Source organism: Nothoprocta perdicaria, unplaced genomic scaffold (assembly GCF_003342845.1).
Source record: "Nothoprocta perdicaria isolate Ctin4 unplaced genomic scaffold, notPer1 scaffold_4, whole genome shotgun sequence".
NCBI lineage: Eukaryota > Metazoa > Chordata > Aves > Tinamiformes > Tinamidae > Nothoprocta > Nothoprocta perdicaria.
In genome coordinates, this window is record NW_020455643.1 from 525,286 (window position 1) to 543,022 (window position 17,737).

Below are 17,737 nucleotides of genomic sequence, written 5' to 3' on the forward strand. Positions count from 1 at the left end.
GTGCGCGGCCGCAGTAGCCAGGGCTCGGTCCCGTCTCAAAAAGAAGCTCCTCTACCGCCAGATACAAACACTTTATTGTTTTCCATAAATACTGCATATTTATGCATTCGAAATAAGGTGCCTCAGAATTTCCCGCTGATCGCCCCTGTCTTAGTTAACGAGCAGCTTGCAGCTAACGTCTCTGTAAGGACCCACTCTACCGAGTGCGTGTGCACAGGAACCGCTGCGGCGCGGCGCTCCACGGCTGCCCACGTGCACTGATGGTGCCGGCTGCTTTGCTGCCAGTTAGAGGTGAAATGGGCCTGTGTGTCAGCCGTGAGCATGGGTGCCAAAGCAATTCTGAGTAATCTGCAATTCGTTTGCAGAATTCCTTTGGTGTATAGAAAGAAGAACCTGTACAGAGCTATCTGTTGTGCTTCATTAGTAGCRCACCTGAAAGGAAGTACCACCTCGAGCATCACCATGAGACACATTAGCCAGGCGGTCGCCACTGGGTGCAGACACTGTTATTACACTGTCACTTTTATAGCTAAGAATTAGCAACACCAACAGCTGCATTCCAGCTCTGTCTTCTGCTGTTGAAAGCAGCGCAGTGGATCAGCACAGCTCCTCCTCTGGCTTGCCTCATGCTGAGGTGCGTTTGCCTTAATTGTGCTCTGTATTTCTGCATTTGCCACAGGATGAAGCCATCTGGACACAATGCCGTGACACCTAGAGGGACCCGTCCCTGCCCGAGCCAGGAAAGGGGCCYGGGAGCGCGGCACGCGGAGCAGCGCGGGCTGCCCGCGGGGACAGCGGCGGCGCCGAGGCGCAGGGTGAAGGCAGAGGATGGCGGCGCACGCACATGGCATGCAGGTCCCGCTGTCCCTTCCTGCGGCGCCGGAGCCGGGCTGCGATCCACAAATCACTTTGCAGGAACTTCAGGTTGTTATTTATGCCTAGAACTGAGCGTGAATTTTTAGCCTTCKCTATTCCTAACGAAATCTTGCAGTTTCCAAGAAACTGATATTTTTCTTGGAAGAATGTTGCTTTTTGCCAAGTGTCTCGGGTTTCTGTTAGGAAAGCCAAATCATCTGAAGTCAGCTTGAATGGGCTCACACCCTTCAGGGCACCATGGTGCCAAACATGAGAGGATGTAGTTGAGGCACCTAGGTGCTTATCTTCTCGTGTCTCCTTCTGGGGCAGCATATTATGTGTTTTGGAAACCATTATTGCTTGCAATAGCAATTATTTGTTTAGAGTGTTTTAGTTTAAAAAAAAAAAAAAGCAAGAAGATCCCTGTTCTTGCAGAATCAAAGTAACTAATTAAGTGCTTCAGACATTGCCACACACATAGCAACAATATTTGCAGTTTTCGGAGTGTGATATACTGAAAATACCATTTTCAGTTAGTTATTCCAATGGCTTCTCTCTTATTCCCAGGACAAGAGTGTGCTGTGCTATTTGAATGATACTGCCACGTTTTGGTAGGTAAGCCTGGCCAATCACGATGGCAATAAGAAGCAACTGAAATTACAGGTAATCACATACTTGGAAAAAAAAAAATCCCACCACAATCTGTACATCAGACAAAGCTGAGCTGAGATTTATTTGTGAGTTTAGATAAGTGTATATGCCTGACATGGCTTAAGTGTCTCACCATTGCCTACTTAGCATAGCAAGGTTTTCTGCCTTTGCAGGTGGTTTTGACGTGATGCTTTCTCAAGTATCTCCCAGAAAGCATGAATTATTTGCTATATTACAGTGTTCTTCCAGAGGCAATACATAACAAAAGGCTTCTGGAGTCCCTGTGAGAGCCCCTTCTCGGCAGAGAGAGCATATCTGCCCCCAGAAGGAGGGATGACTCGGGCAGGACCACAGCAGGTCTCCCCACCTCTGTCAGCTGCTGGCATCAGAGGAAATGCAAGTGCCTGCATCGCAGTGACAGACTGACCGAAGCAGGTGCTCAGGGATATCGGAGGTGAGAGATTTTTCCCAGCAGGTTTAATGTAGTTCTGGATTTAGATCCAGGCAGTTGATCTAATAGCATAAATCCAAACATGTCCCTGCTGTAGTCAAGTCTACGTCTACTTTTACAGCAATAGCATGTCCCTAATTAGCACTCTGGTGTTAAAAATGTGCTTTTAGTGCCATGGCTGTTTTAGCAAAGGAAAGTGAACTGCGCAGGGGTGGTCTGCTCGCAGAGCAGCGTGTTGGTCTGTCTGAATCCCACCCAGCAGCTGCACCGCAACCAGGGATGTTTGACTACATGTGTAGTGGGATTGATTTGCTGGAATTTCAAGGGCACCCATATTAAGACTACGTGGAAAATTAGAAACAATCCACAGCATAGTGTTTTTCAATACAGATACAGCTCAAAGTATCTTGGCAAAGGTAATTGTAAGAGCCAGCTATTACTTTTTGTCCAAATTTTAGTGGACACAGGTGTGTATTTAAATCTGCTTAGGGTTAATATCTTTTTTTTTCCCCTAAGATTAATATGGAAAGACATTATTAGAAGGAACATCAGATAAAGAAAACAGTGAATCTATGTATAAGAACTCATGAGTTCTTTTCTTTTTCTTCTTTTCTTTCTTCTTTTCTTTCTTTTCTTTTTTTTTTTTTTTTTCCTGGCATGGTTATGTTGCTGCAGAAGCTGACCTAAATAATTCTCTAAGGAGTGATTTTACGACCAAACATCAGTATCTATTATTATAGGCTAATGGTGTGTTTTCTTTGCAAATACCAAAAGCAAGAAAGACAAAGCCTCCAAAATACCTTGTGAAGTTTCTAGCAGTGGTTCAGTGAAATTCCCAAGGAGGGAAAGAGAAGGGGCTCCGCAGCYGCGGTGCGGGCGCCCGTGTTGGGAAGGGGAGGCTGCAGCGGAGGCTGAGAGGGGAGCCRGGAGGAGGGCGCAGGGCGGCGCAGGCCTCTGCTGCAGTGCCTGCCCCAGCCTTTGGCTCCTTGGCCAAAGCACATCGAGGTCTGCACAAGCAAAGTGAGCCTCAAGCCCCAACAAATGCCCTTGTCCGACAGCTAATCCCTAGTCGCAGGTCGCAGCAAGGACGTGGTTTAGATCTGCTTCTCACAGGTTCTGCCTCTCTGCTGTTATTACAATGTCCCCGTCTGACTGCCGAGGGTCCCAGATGTGAAGTCAGGAGGCAGTTCCTCTTTGCTTATGGAGAGAGGCTGTTTCTGATGTCTGCGCGGGTTCGAGTGGCCAAGGACTCCCACTGACCACAGCTTTTGAAGTCCGAGTGTCTTGGATGACACAGAGCCTGATAAATCATCCCCACTATTGGCAGGCACTTCAAAAGYGTCTGCTTGGTGCATTTGATACAGACATGGGGTTAATAACCCATTTAATTGAGATGGGCTTTGATTTTCTTGTCAAAACTGTAATATCTTCCTCTCTCGCCTCTATGGTTATTAGAAGCGGGCAGAAAGAGAGGGATCGTCTATCATGCTAGTTTAGTGGAAGGCTGTTTTAAAGCTTTGCACGCCTGGGGAAATCTGCTCTTCTCCTTAGTGGAGTATATGCTCACCCTGGGTAATTAACTATGTGATGCACAGTGACAAGTGCAACGAGTATCTCCTGTGCTTTAAATGAGGTCTTTAATCTCCTTTCAGACCACCTTGCAAGCAGAGCTCTWACCCTGCCAAAGTGCTCAAGCAGCGGATGAGCTGAAAGGCAGATGCTCCGGTGCGAGCGCTGCAGCGGGTGCCGGCTGYGGCTGTCAGGGCTGGCTAAAACAGGCTAGTGCAGCTGGGCGCTTCTTTGCTTGTTGTTTTAACACAGTTAATTTTAAAGGCAGTATTGGATTTGGGTTTTGGAGGCTTTATATATTGCTTTCTGGAGGGTACTGTGAGGATACTTAATCCAGCTTGTCATTGCTTCTTAACATCCACCATATATTATGAGTTTACAGGCATGGCAGGATGAAACAGCAGCTTTTCTGGTGTTTGTTTGGGGTGATAATTGGGCTGATAGAATCATTTTATTACAAGTATTTCTCAGATTTAAATTGCATGTGTGTGCTTCACGTGCCCTGCACAGGGATGCCTCAGCTGTGTACAGGGCCAGCAGGCTGGCGGGAGGACGCAAGATTAGGTCTAGCATCCTACAAAGCTTTGRGGGTTTTAGGGGTGCAGGAGGTAGCTGGGCAGATAGAAAGAAGGTCAGGTGAAGGCAGGGGATAGAGATGGCCCAGACAGACGCATCAGTGCACGGGTGATGGTGCGAGGTCGGTCTCGAGGTCGCTGCGGCTGCCACCGCGGGTGACTGTCCCCAGGGAACGCGGCGTGCGAGCTGGGCAGCGTGTGCTGCGCGGCGCAGGAGCTGCTCCCGCTGCCCTCCGCCGGGTGTGAACCCGCGGGGCTGCTGCCCTGTCCCTGCCAGGGCAAGGCAACCTCGCCAGGATGCAAAGAGCGGCTATAATGAAATCTCCGCTGAGCAGTGGGCTTTTCTTATTTTATTTTGAAATCCAAAGTAAGAATTAGCAATAATCACAGCATATCTACATGCAAATTTGGACCCTGCATTATATGTCAAACACCCTGTACTCTTGCTAGTTGGGTGTTATTCTCTTATTATATACTTTAAAGGTCATTCTTTTCTTCCATAATCTGGCATTGATGGGGAAGGGTTTTATAAATCTGTTTTTTTCAGCCTGCCATGAGTTGCAGAGAGGTTGGCCTATTGCAACTGGTTCAAGAGGCTTCAAGGGCTGAATCCTTGCAGGCTGGAAGACGTGGTGAGTACATTACCCAACAGCTTGGGTTCCTTGGGTCACGGGATGTGCTCATTGATTGCTCTTATTAGACCTGACAGATGCGGGAGGGCAGTTACTGCACCGAGCTCTGCAGAGGGGAGATGTTCGCTGTGTCCRTGGTGCTGGGTGGGATCTGGACCTCATCCCCCTGCGCCTCTTGCACACAAAGTTCTGCACTGGGGGCACCCATGGGGTCTGTCTGGATCTGTCCACTGCCCAACAGCCCCCACCGGGGGACCTGGCTGCTGTGATTAAAAAACATAAAGAAAGAAGAAAGAAAAAGCCCAAAAGTTGAAGGAGGAGCAGAGACAGCTTTATGTAATGGTGACAAACCCAGCTTCCAAAAAAAAAGTGTAAGTCAATGCGACAATATTTAATAAAGCCTCTAGGCCTTGTAAGTGCTCCACTTTTCACCTCAGCTACAAAACTCACCTTGAAGGTGGAGGATGTAAATACTTTGTAGATGGCTTGCTGCTAAGTTGTCGGGCTCCAAGTGAATCTGTTTACCCCCAAATACTAATATGTATTTTTAAAGCAAATTTTACTTATAGAATGTTTAACTGCTCCACTGATAACCATGCAGATCAAAAATTCTTTGATCTAAGAGGTAATTTGTGATTTCTCCCTTGCCGCTGTTTGTTTCACTCTGTCTGGAACAGAGATACCCTAGAAARAGTCTTTCTCCTGCACATCCAAGAATCTTCTGAGCCATGGGGAGAGTATGCAGAAACTGTTCTGCTTATGCATCTCCAAAACCACAACCAGATGCCTTTAAAGAAGCATTTAACCACCCTTATTGTTATGTGTGTAGGTCTTGTAYGACAAATTTTATCTTTCTGTAGTCTACTGGTTTATTTTGTTGTGAATCAGTATGTTAGTGAGTAAGATGTAAAAAGGTGATTCTTTAGTGTGAGGAAAATGCCTGGGTGTTGCATTTGAATCTGGAAAGCTTCCCCGACTTTCCCTTGAACTCACCAGCAGCTTTGTTTTGCTTTCGTCTGGTCACTGCTGTGTGTGAACTATGTGGTTAAAAGTACACGTATTTTCAAATATTTTGCAAATGGAGAAATTGCATACCGTGTGAGTCTGATGGAATAGTCTGCATTCCGTTGGAAGAAGAACCGACAGAATCCTCTTTCCATTGTTAAAACTTTGTTGTCCCTTAACACACATCCCCCAAGTCCCTGTGCTCCCTGTGGCCAGAGAGCTGGAGACAGAGCACATCAAAACCTCATGGGATGGCACTGAATTCCTTGTAGTTTAGTGGGAATGGAGCATGCCTGGTGTGACATGGATTCAAACCTGAGATTTGTCTTAGAGGAGCCACATTTTTCAAGTTCACTGCCAAAACAAATTCCTAGACTGAACACCKTGCCAAAATCAGGCGGAGTAGCTTGGGTTGGACCTGGAAGTCCTAAACTTGGACTRTGAGGTGCGATGTGTGAGGTTTTGCAAACCGTTGCCTCTTAATGAAGTCATGGTGACTGGAGGGTCACTCACCACCAGGAGGCATTCGGCACCTTTGGGGCAGTGAAGAGGCRCCCTGCTGCCACCAAGAGCTCTTCAACTCGCTTGACTAGAGTGAAATCTGCAAGATTAAGAGATTAAGATCTGTAATCTTGCTGTAAAATTAAGAAAATGGTGTAGGCACCCTTCTTGTGGTGTAAATGTCATGGCTAGAGCCATTTGTATGGCTCAACTATTTTTAATGGTATAAAGTATCACTATGAATCAGAGTAGGACAATTGTTTAATAGCCAATCCCAGCTTTAACTGCATGATATTTACTATGTAAAATTAGCCAGTGTCTTAAGCAAAAGTAACTGGAGTCCGGAGAGCAATATTGTTTTTATGTATCTATAAGCCTATGTAAAGTAAATGTATAGGACAATGGTTAAAGGAAGATGTTTTGGCAGTTCATTAACAGGAATCTTAAAAGATGCTTGCAGGGGAACTGAGAAGAGGAGCTGCAGTTTTGAATGCTGACACTGTGAAGGGTTTTTGCATGTGGTGGAGCAAGAACTCGTGATTTGTGCATGAAGACTTGCCAGTCTCCAGGATGCAGGATTGGTCCCCAACCTGTGGAACCCCACAAAGCAAACGGATGCCACTCGGATAAAGGAGATGAGGCCTGGATTGCTATTGTCAAGTTACAYGCAGGTGAGAGTATGTATTTGAATTCTGCTATACTTTGTTTTCTAGTTGTAATTAGTTTACTGTTTGTTAGTTTTTTAAAAATGAGTTGTTTTAAGGTTACATGTACCAGCTCTTCAGTTCCCAGCTGCAGCCTTTCTTCTGTAGAACTTGTAAATTTTGATCTTAATTTGTCAGCATTTTTAATTAGCCAGAGAACTTCATTATTTTCAGATGCTCAGGAGCGTGGGTCAGACCGTGCCAAATGCCAGGCACACAAATCTTCTGGGGTGCTTAAAGATAAGATGGGTTCATACCCTCTGCTGAATCCAGGCCTAATACTATCCCATCTAGCAAAATACTTCTCAGGTTTGAAGACAGGTAGCAGCAGGACACAGGAGTTCTGATGTCACAAATTTCGACCTTGATTAAAAGGTAGGGTGGGGTTTTCGATATGGCTGAACTACAGGACTGAACATTGCAACACTGAGTTTTATTTCAGTGACACGGTGCTGAGTTGCGCWTTTACTGGCAAATAAAGAGATTTACATTTCTTGGGCCTAGAAATGAATAAGAATTTTGTCATAGTCACTTGGCTGAATTTCACTCCCCTTCCATGAATCTGAAGTTCAGCCTGACACACCCAAACAACTTTGTAGACTCATCTGTGCAGTAGTATTTACTCACTTGTGCAATACGCTGCTGGTGGCTGCTCTCACCTTGTCTAAAATAGGTTTGCAATCATGATTTTTGCTACAACTGGATTTCAGTTCCGTTTCTCTTTCCGTGTGTGAACTAGCTTCATCAGTGACAACTTCCATGGATATTTGCCAGGCTAGGGGGGAAAGGAGGAGGAAGTGGCACCGTTGCAGGCGGTGGTGCGGCGGTGCGGGTCCCGTGGGTGCTGCGGGGACGGGGGGTGGCCGGTGCGGTGACGAGGTGTGGAGCCAGCCCCACGGAATCCGGGGTTTAGTTGTTAGCTTTCTGTTGGGTGTAGGGAATAGAGAGAGAGCTTGGAAGCAGCCTGACAACCACCAAAATGAATGTTCTTTTCTGTTTATTCCTTGGACTGAATTCAGATATTAAATGGTCATGTACTGTGAGTCTCTTACCAAGCCTGCAAATTTCTCTTACTGAGTAGTCAATTGAATACAGTTCAAAAAAAAAAAAAAAAAAAAAAAAAAAAAAAAAAAAGAAAAAGAAAAAAAAGAAGAAAGGCATGACTTCCTTTTTTATTGCACTAGGAAAAAATGACTTAAAATATAAACGTACTTAATATTTGAATTTGAACAGCTTAAACATGCATGTTTTCACATTTTTATTGCAAGTATTTTGACAGCATTCAATTAGCATGTTAGTAGCTAACTTATTTACTGAGCTGCCTGTGTGGAATCGAAGGCATCTYTTTATCCATGCTGCTGCTTGCAAGCCCGGAGCTGCTGGATGCACAGGCAGGGCCTCTGTGCATCGAGGTGTTGCTGAGTGCCCAGTGCAGGAGCCGCTGGTCCTGAGCGCCTGGCTGCCCGACGGAGCGAGGAGGGGTGCAGGATAGGGACAAGCTGGAAGGAGCTTGGGAAGCTGCCGAGCTCCCAGTGCCCGGGAAGAGCCAAATGTCCAGGGGTCATCAGGCCTGACTCGTGCCACCGGCCAGCTTGGCCTTGCTGCTTGGTTGTGGAGGCAGCTGCTGAATGAACCCATCACTGCCTACGAGAGGCAGCTACTTTCAGGAGTCGTCCTTCAACAGTCCAGCAACTTTTGTTGTTCCTTGTCCCGGAGCCGCATGTCCTGCTGTGTGTTTCTCAGCCCTGGGACACGGAGATGCTGTGCTAAGTTGTTCTCCAAGCGCAGGGATGAGTCACCCTTGCAAGGCTTGCTCCAGGGGTATTTGACCTGTGAAGAAACTCCGCATGTGCAGTGGTTTGGATCTCACGCYGTGTGCATGGAGGAGGTGTCCTCAGCCCCAGGGCGGCCCTTGGGTTTCCAAAGCGTTTGCTAGAGCAGCATTGTGGCCTGGCTCATGTCAGCAAAAACAGGAGCGGCTGTTCATCAAATGCTGAGCAGCCCTTGCCTTGCGCTGTGTTGGTTGTAGGCAGAAGAAAGATTCTAAACTTTGGGTAAGAAAAGAAATATGAACCAGGACTTCACCCTGCCCCARTGTCAGTGCACAGTAAATCTATTAGCAGGAGGCATAGAAATAACTTCAGTGCTTTARTTCCAAAAGAACAGCAATTTGGCACTGTTCTTCTCCCCTCCTGGATATCTTTATTCATAAAGGATGAGACGTTATGAATTTCTGGTTCCTTTTGTCCTGTTATTCTCTTATCTTTGGCATGCTAATGAAATGTGGARTACATGAAATAAAATTAGGAGAGGAAGGTTACAGATTACAGAACGCCACTTTTACATAACTTCTATGGCACCAAGCTACCCTTTAGAGACTTCCCTGATTGCAACCGGATTAGCCTATACCAGCCCCTGGTATCATMTCTAACAATATGTGCATATACATACACACAATTTATATATATCATAGAATCACAAAGGTTGGAAGGGACCTTTAGAGACCATCTAGTCCAACCCCCCTGCACACACAGGATCACCTAGAGCACGGGGCACAGGCTGCGTCCAAGCAGGTCTTGAATATCTCCAGGAAAGGAGATTTCACAACCTCTCCTGGCAACCAGTTCCAGAGGATATAATTGATGTATTTACATATATTTTTTCCTCTTCCTTGAGTGGCAAAACTCGATGACWGGTGGACATGTGAAGAGGCCTCTGTATGAGACGTGTACGGACTTCTTCTCACCATGACTCTCCTCCCTATATGTTAGGCTTTCTTAAAGTGGACTGAAGCTGAAGCGAGCTATGGGGCACGGCTGCAGGTGAGCCCAGTGGGTTTGGCTTTGCGTTGGAGCAGGAAGCAGCACTTGCAGCTGGCTCTGCTGCAGCTTCAGCCCTGGATCCGTCAGGACACTGAGCTGCCTTTGCAGGGCTGCAGCGGTTCCACCACCTCCCAGCCCTTGTCCCCCAGTGTCCCCGAGCGATGCCAGCCGCTCCCAAGGGGCAGCACTTGGGCACCCCTGCAAGAAGAGGGAATTGGGATTCACCCGACACCGTTCACGTTTGCATCCCCAAGCAAGGCRAGGGGCTCAGAAATAGCCTTTCGAACAGACCATAAGGAGAGGAGATATCTGCAGGTAAAATACTTTTTCACTCATAAATTCTTTTTTTCTGCTTAGCTCAGGGACCTGGCAAAAGYTGTGTTTTTTGAATGACTGAAGCTATTGACTCTAGGTAGTTAGACCAATAGTAATTTTCATGTCTTGAGTAAAACTATAGTTGACTGAACRCTGCCTGAATGTTTTCTATTACAAGCTAGTAATTTTCTGCTAAAAGCTGGTAAATATGTTCTCTTTCCACAACAGTGAGTTTAATAGTGTAATTCAGAGATGAAGAAAATTGTTGAATCAAACTAAGCAGAATCTGCTTTTCATTTCTTCAGCAGTTCTTAAACCACATGTTCTRCAGCTCTGCTCAGAAACCTGAGCAGTATTTCTCTTATTTCTACAACAACATTCTCTTCTAATTTGCATGTTTTCCAGCAGTTTTCCTAGGATGAAGAGAAGACAGAGAATCCAGGGTTTTTTTACCCTCAGTRCTGTCTTAGGCTGAAGTGATACTTGTGCACTACAAGCAAAGACATTTTATTTCCTGAGTAAGTAGAGCTTTCTGTAACATGAAATAGCATTAGCTGCTTAATAGTTGCAGGCTGGAAACCTGTTGCCATAAGCCAGTCTTCAGCACGAAGCTCCATATGCTCYTTCTCTGTCGTGCTGTTCCACTGTCCGCAGAGAGCCAGCGTTCGTTTATGAAATGCAGCATTTATCCCTGGCTGGAGTTTAAACATTTTCCAGTGTATTTATAAAGGCTTGTTTTTATTCAAAGCACTTTAAAAAAAGAATCTGTAAATACCAGATTAACTTCAAGTAAACATTACAGTTAGTCGCAGATGATTTTCATCTTAATTCGAATGGATTTTTTGCAGTTTTTCCTTTCCTTTTGTAGCAGTTTCATGCGAGTAGAAATGCTAATTGCACACTAGAAAGAGTGAACATGTAGCTTAAGAAGCAGTGGGACTTTACTCTTTTTCTGTGCTCTGCTTTGCACTTGTGCACGGGCTGGTGTAGCCGCGGGGAGCTCTGCAGCACCAGCTGGCAGGTGTCGGCCGAGGGGACAACATTCCCATTGGAATGTCCCAGGAAAGTGATGTTACCCACATCACATATTGCAAAGAGAAAATAGATGCGATAACTCACAGCCATACCCAGCCAGAATCATCCATTTACAACAGCTGAACTGAAATTGTCTTTTTTTTGAAAATACCTTCTTTCATATTTCTTTTTTTAACTAAAAGGAAAGGGGGAAAAAAAAACCCCCAAAACCGAACCATAAAAAAAAAAAAAAAAAAAAAGACACCACATTTCTGAATCCTGGAAAACGAAAATTATTGAGAAAACATTTTCTGAAGTTGAGATTAGCCAAGATGGAAGAGTCAGTGTCTGGAAGTCCTTAGCTATAAATTCAGGATTCTGGCTCTAGCTCGTGCTATCTTGCATGCGTGGTTTAACAGATAACCCTTGGCTTTGGTCTGTTCTTGTTTACAAAGTAGAGTCCGAGTGACTTCGCTGAAAGTATGTGACAGCTGAGAGAGCAAGACCAGCCCTGTTGGACTAGCCTAAAAGCTTCTGTGCTGTGTTCAGCCTGCGGTGGGATTCAATATTTAGTAAAGCATACGCAGTATTTTGGGGAGCTCGCTGCCTAAGCCCTCACCCAGGAGGGGCCGGGGCTCGGACGAGGCTGTGCTCCCCTGTGCTGGCTGGAAACCAGGGTCCCCGGGGAGCTGCAGCCTGCAGGGAGAGACCACGGGCTGGGCACCTCCGGCCAGGATTTGCCAGCAAAATTGTTGGGCTTTTGTTGCTGCTTTTTAAATAAAGAAGCTGGAGGTGTGGGGGGTGCCTCCTGGGGAGAAGGGACTGAGCCGCAATCAGAGGTTTCCTTGGGGCGACCCGTTTGCTTCCTGCTCCTGCACTCGACTAAAGCTCAGGGCCACGGTCCAAGGCCAATCTGCCATGTCTCGAGTGCGTAATGCTTATCAATGCTTATTAATGCTCATTAATGCTCACTGCTTGTTGCACAGCTGGCAGGGTGTAGCCTTCCAGATGTACCCAAGCAGCCCGCTGAGCYCTCTGGATCCCGCTCCATCCCAGGGCCCTGTGGAGGCACTGCTGGATCACACCACGGCCCAGACTCTTCCTTTGGGTCCCATGTGCACCCTATGGGAGGTCTCTGAGCAGGGAGGCGAGACTCTGGAAGAGGTGGGACCCTGGGAAAGGTGAGACCCTGGGAAAGGTGATGCTGCTCCTACGGGCTGCTGCCAGCCCAGCGCCTGGGAGAGGCGAAGCTTCTCCTGCCCGGTATGCATTTTGACAGCCTCCACGTGGAGGTTCATTTGACAGCAGGCAAAAGCCTTGCCTGATGCTTGGCAGGCAGACTCTGTTGCCGATGTTTCAGCATGCTGCTGCTTTTGCTACCAAAACTTTTGTTTGTGTGGAATATTCAGGKTTGGTGACAAAAATATTTCCCAATTTAAAGTCACTTTTTGTGCTCTCATCACACAAGTGATTCCCCTACYGCAGATGAGTGCGAAGGCAGCATCTTCATGCTGAATGGTGCACGTTGAGCCAGCATTTAAAGAACAGTATTTGGCCTGGGCATGTTGTGCACTGCAGAACTCCGTTAGATTTGTTTTGGTTATGGACCCAGCAGAGTAATTCTGCAATCGCGACTGCAGCCCAGGTCACGTGCTTTTCTGTGGACAAAGTAGCAAAAAAAAGGTAGAGGATATCACAGAAATGATGTTGATTTATTGGTCCAAGAAGCTAAAAGAAGGAAAATGACAGACAGAAGCCGAGTCCTTCAAGTGTTTGCTTCATATGCGTCCATCAGACTAACGAATAACTAGAGACGTATGGAAACAGTATATAAAGCTACGTCTGTATTTTTCTGATAAATTCGCACAGGCCAGAGCAGCCCTGCTGCCGGACGCCGTGGCGGCGCTGGCCGGGCTCGTGCGCTGCCTTTGARGCTGCAGAGCCAGCGGTGCTGCTGGGCAGGAACGGGCAGCGCCTGTCCCCGCGGAGCGTCACCCGCTCGCCCTCGCAGACGCGCGGTCATGCAAGGGGCGGACCCAGTGGGAAACTTAGTTACTAAGGCATAAAAGGGGATTTTTATACAAGTTTCACGATCGCTAATGTTTAAAATCACACGGCACTTGTTATTAGCCATAAAGTTACAAAAAGGTAAAATAACTCTTGTCATAGAATGTGGAAATTTGGCAATGAAAGAAAAGGAGCTGGCTTCAAGTGAGCTCTCTTTGGGAATGGTACTAATTTTTCCTGCTAAAAAATTCCTTCTCCATGGGATGCTTCTAAAGATGTCATGCAAATGCATTGGGTTTGATCCAAGTCAGTTGAGCCTTTCTGCAGGCTGGCTGCTTTGTTTTGTGAGAAGTACATGAAGGTGGGGGTAATGTTTARTCAGCTGGTCGGGACTGCTGGATATCATGACTCTGTCCTCAAAAAAATAAATGACAAACTATTTAGTACATTATGTAAAATCAGATTCAGCTTTGTTTCAAAACCTTATTGTCTCAAGTTTTGGAGTGCTTGAGCAGAAGAGCACGTGGTCACTCTGCAGGGTTTATTTAAGTTCAAGAATAGCTGGTAAGGAGATGTCTGAATGTGCAAATGTGGATTTTTGTGCAACTATCATATTTCCATCCTAAAGCAGACATACAAATCTGATGCTTTTTGCAATAAGTTGCACAAGTTGGTTCCTTTGAGCAGTGTGTTCAATAGCTCTGCCCTGCACCAGGGACTGCCTGTGTAGCATGGATGTTTTAGCTTGATTTCCTTTTGAAAGTCGACAAATGAGTGTGGAAATTTCCACTGCTCTTCTGGATGTACACACTGTTCTTCATCGTATGCCATTATTGCTAATCCAAGCTGTGGTTTTGCGCTAGAGCTGTGCTGCTGCACAGGAGCAATACAATAGTCAGCAGGGAATTGAGGAACGCCGAGCCTCACATAACCATAAACTCGTTAAACCATCGCAACGAGACGTTTAAGGCTTCTCTCGTTTCGCAGGGGTCTAGCAGAGCTCTCCTGCACGCTCTTACCCCCGTGCTGGTCACGGTGGCTTCTCGGTGCCGCCGCCAGCCGCACACAGTGTGCGAGTTTCGCTGCATGAATTGCAGAAACTTGAGCCAGGTTCAAAGCAGGCGCTGTCTGCAAACAGTGATCACAGTATCCTTTTGATATGCACATGTTCTTTGAGTTCGAAGCTGTGGGATTTATTGATCTCTGGAAGCTGTTCATGATTCAAAATTAAGAGTGTTTAACAAACTACGATATTAGAGGTCAGTGTTAAAGGCCACACATTGGGCCAGGCTGTGTGGCGGGGAGTGGAGCTGGAGGCAGTGATGAGCCTGCTCCCTTCCTCTCCTCTCATACACGCTTTGGCCGAGTGCTCCTTGGTGCTTCGGTGGCTTTGGTCGCCAGGATCCTGGGTGCTGATTATTTGTGTCTGTCTTAGGCCCCGCTCAGCAGAGCAGAACTCAGCAGGTGGTGCAGAACGGGCCCGGCACAGCTAGTGGTGCCTGGGGACACTTCCCTCGACTGCATCCTGCAGAACGTGACTGCATTCTCTAAATAAGCTCTCCACGGCACGTAGGTACCAGCTGTGGAACGTGTGGAGCCAGGAGGCTGAAGCTGAGACAAGCACAAACCRTCCCCGCGCGGCTCTGTCTGCCCCGTGTGCGTCTCCCTGATGGCAAGGGCTGCAGAACAACGCGGTGCTGAGCCCGACCTGCGTGTCCTGCCGTGCCCCACGCTCGGYGGCACCGCCTTCCCAACGGCTGCGGTTGGCAACGACGTGCAAAAGGTGCAGGTATGGAAATGCCCACGCGAGCCTGAGGAAATGTGAGCTGTTACAGCTTAAACACAAGCAATGCCATAGGAATGGTCTGGAGTAAAAGCACTGAGGTTTTTCATGAAGTTATCTAGGTTGGATCAAAAACACCCATCTGAGACTCTGGTAGAGAAACAGAGCATGTGCTTTAAGCCTCGTATTGTGATTTTATTTTTGAAGAGTTGCAAAACCGGGGCTCGGGGCTCTGTTGCCTTCGATCTGCAAAGGTACCCGAGTCAGTTTGTGGCGGGGAGCCACTGGTAACACAGGGATGTTTTGCACCCAGCGCTATTTACCCGAAGATAAATTGTTAGTAAAACATGTAAAATTCCTCACGTGGACAGCTCCTTACTTGGTGTGAGGAATTGGATATTGTCACTTTATCAGTCGCTTAAGGAACCCTGCAAACTTTGTTAACCTTAATTTGCAGGAGAGATGAGCTTCTTTCCTTTCSCTTTGCCCTCACCCCTGCCGCCCCTCTCAGCGGCTTTGGGGACTTTGCCTTGGGGGATATAAAGCTGTTATATGGATACCATTCTCTGAACTTCAGGGAGTAATCCATCGGGAATTCCAGCGTCAGCAAAACACTCTCAGATGGTGCATAATTGTTTCCTATAGCTAGGGAATGATACAGCAGGACAGGGCACTTACATTTTTGTCATGAATACTGATGTCTGGCTGGGCTCKCTGCGAGGAGACATTAAACATTTTTATTGAATGTGACAGCTCTCACATTTCTTCACTTAGGTGTATGCTGCTGTAAGAGCTCCAGGAGCTGCAGTGCACATTTCCTCTTTCTGATGAACTTGGCTGTTATTATTTAGCTCTATACTGGAATGTGCCGTGGTCTCTGTTGGATGAAGGTGTGGTCTATTTTTAGCACACCGTTTCTGCAGTGAGTGCCGGGACTTGAGCAAACCTTGGCCCCATTAGCTGCTATCCACTTGTTAACGTCCCTCCTCGTTCTGCGCTTCCTTTACAAGGTGAGCGTGGAAGCAGGCAGAGAGGGGATGCGAGACAAGAAGAAAAGGGGTAGGAAGAGAGAAGATGAAATGAAAAACCTCTTGCTGATTTTTAAAAAGTAATGAAGTGGTGCAAGAGGCATAGAAAGATGGAGCTGAAAAGGGAAAGGATGACAGGGACTGTTAATTGGATTGCTTTTAAATTTGTACTGTGCATCTCAAAACATCCTGATCAGAAAACCCTGTCCCATGCATGTGTTTAATAAGGACACCACACTAGATAATTTTTTAACAGCACATGATGTCTTTTGTATGACAGATGAGTAAGGTTTTGTAGTGTCTCGAGACCTGGAGCCTTCTACAGTCCTTCCTGTTCTTATTGCTGTTTCCTGCAACTTGTTGGCTGTCAGATTTTTTCCCCTATACCTACACCAATCCTTGACAGGTGATGGAAACSCTATCAAAAAGTGTTAACGGCTTTTAGAAATTCTGCACATAAAATTGCTAATAAAAGCCATGTGATAGATGAGCAAGGAGCTAAGAGCAGGAGGCTATGAATGTTCCCTACCTTAATCCACGTTCTCCCCTGCGGCGCGAGGCCTGTAGCGAGCACAGTCACGCGAGAGCCGTGTCCTGCTGCTCTGTCACCAGCTGTATCCAGCAGCCTAGCCGAGGCGAGTCACCGTTTTCCCAGCATTTCTGCCAAAGGGAATTCAGAGCACAGTTTATCTGGTATCTGCCTGGCCTGTTTATTCAGCGTGTTCTGCTTTTTAGCTCTTTAGCTCTGTTTTCACTGCCTCGCTGAATTGTACACTCTTYTATATATCATCCTTTCGGATGTAAAGCGCCTGGCTATATATAGCAAAATRTTTGTTTTGGCTTTAAATTCGACTGCCGTTTTGCTAAGTTAATTAGGGGAAAAAAGACACGTTTTGCCAGATTTACAGCTGCCTTCTGCAGAGAACCCGCGAGGGACAAAACATGTGTGAGTGCTAAAATGGGAGACCTGGCATCTGCCCCGGCCGCTGCCCTGGGCACGGAGGGATCGGGGCAGGAATCCCGCGGCAGGGAGGGATTGGGGCAGGAATCCCGCGGCAGGGAGGGATCGGGGCAGGAATCCCGCACACCAGCCTGCCCCTCAGGGCCACAAACACATGGAGCGGCACCTGGAGCCCAGCAGTGACTGTTAGACATTAGGGGCAGGTTAAATAGGGAGCGACTCCATGGGAAACACAAATCCAAAGCTGTCGTGTTCCTCTCATGCACGTTGGCTTCCCGAAAGCTAAGGACAGGGATTAMGGCTTGGAAATGTGTTTCCTCCCGATTGCACGGTGTTGTAGCATCCGTGCTGTTTTAAGCCCTGGGATACAAACTCTCATGAGCCCGGAATCGTCCGTGCTCTTGGCAGCGCGTTTTGGGGGGCTCCTGTGTGCCCCGCGTGGGTGAGGGGTTGCACTTTGCTTAGGACATGGGCAGTTCAGACGGACAGGTAGCAGCAGTGAGCACAAAGGCAGCAAATGTCCCTCGGCTCACCGACTGCGTTCGGAAACCCAGTGCTTTGAAGGAATTTTCCTAATTGTGCTCGGAGGTGGCAGGCAGGTCAGAGCCTCTCCCGTGGGGACGCTCCCAGTGCCCTGGCGGAGTCACCGGGCTGGGGCAGCATCCCGCAGGTGTATGGAGCTCCTGACCAGGTCGGTCTCGGTCCGGGATGGGAGCAGCTCTGCCGGGCGCAGCTCTGCCGGGCGCAGCTCTGCCAAGAACAGCTCTGCCGGGCGCAGCTCTGCCGGGCTCAGCTCTGCCAGGCTCAGCTCTGCCAAGAACAGCTCTGCCGGGCGCAGCTCTGCCAGGCACAGCTCTGCCGGGC

General features: G+C 47.4%; 2 long non-coding RNA genes across 2 annotated transcripts; both read left to right on the plus strand.

The window, feature by feature from the left end:
• Window positions 1-4,656: 4,656 nt before the first annotated feature.
• On the plus strand, window positions 4,657-9,944 carry LOC112952540. The gene is made up of 4 exons (XR_003250416.1): window positions 4,657-4,733; window positions 6,667-6,910; window positions 9,620-9,765; window positions 9,874-9,944. It is a non-coding gene; the product is annotated as an uncharacterized LOC112952540 (long non-coding RNA).
• A 567-nt stretch (window positions 9,945-10,511) lies between these two features.
• LOC112952320 lies at window positions 10,512-14,790 on the plus strand. The gene is made up of 2 exons (XR_003250370.1): window positions 10,512-10,598; window positions 14,675-14,790. It is a non-coding gene; the product is annotated as an uncharacterized LOC112952320 (long non-coding RNA).
• Window positions 14,791-17,737: the final 2,947 nt, after the last annotated feature.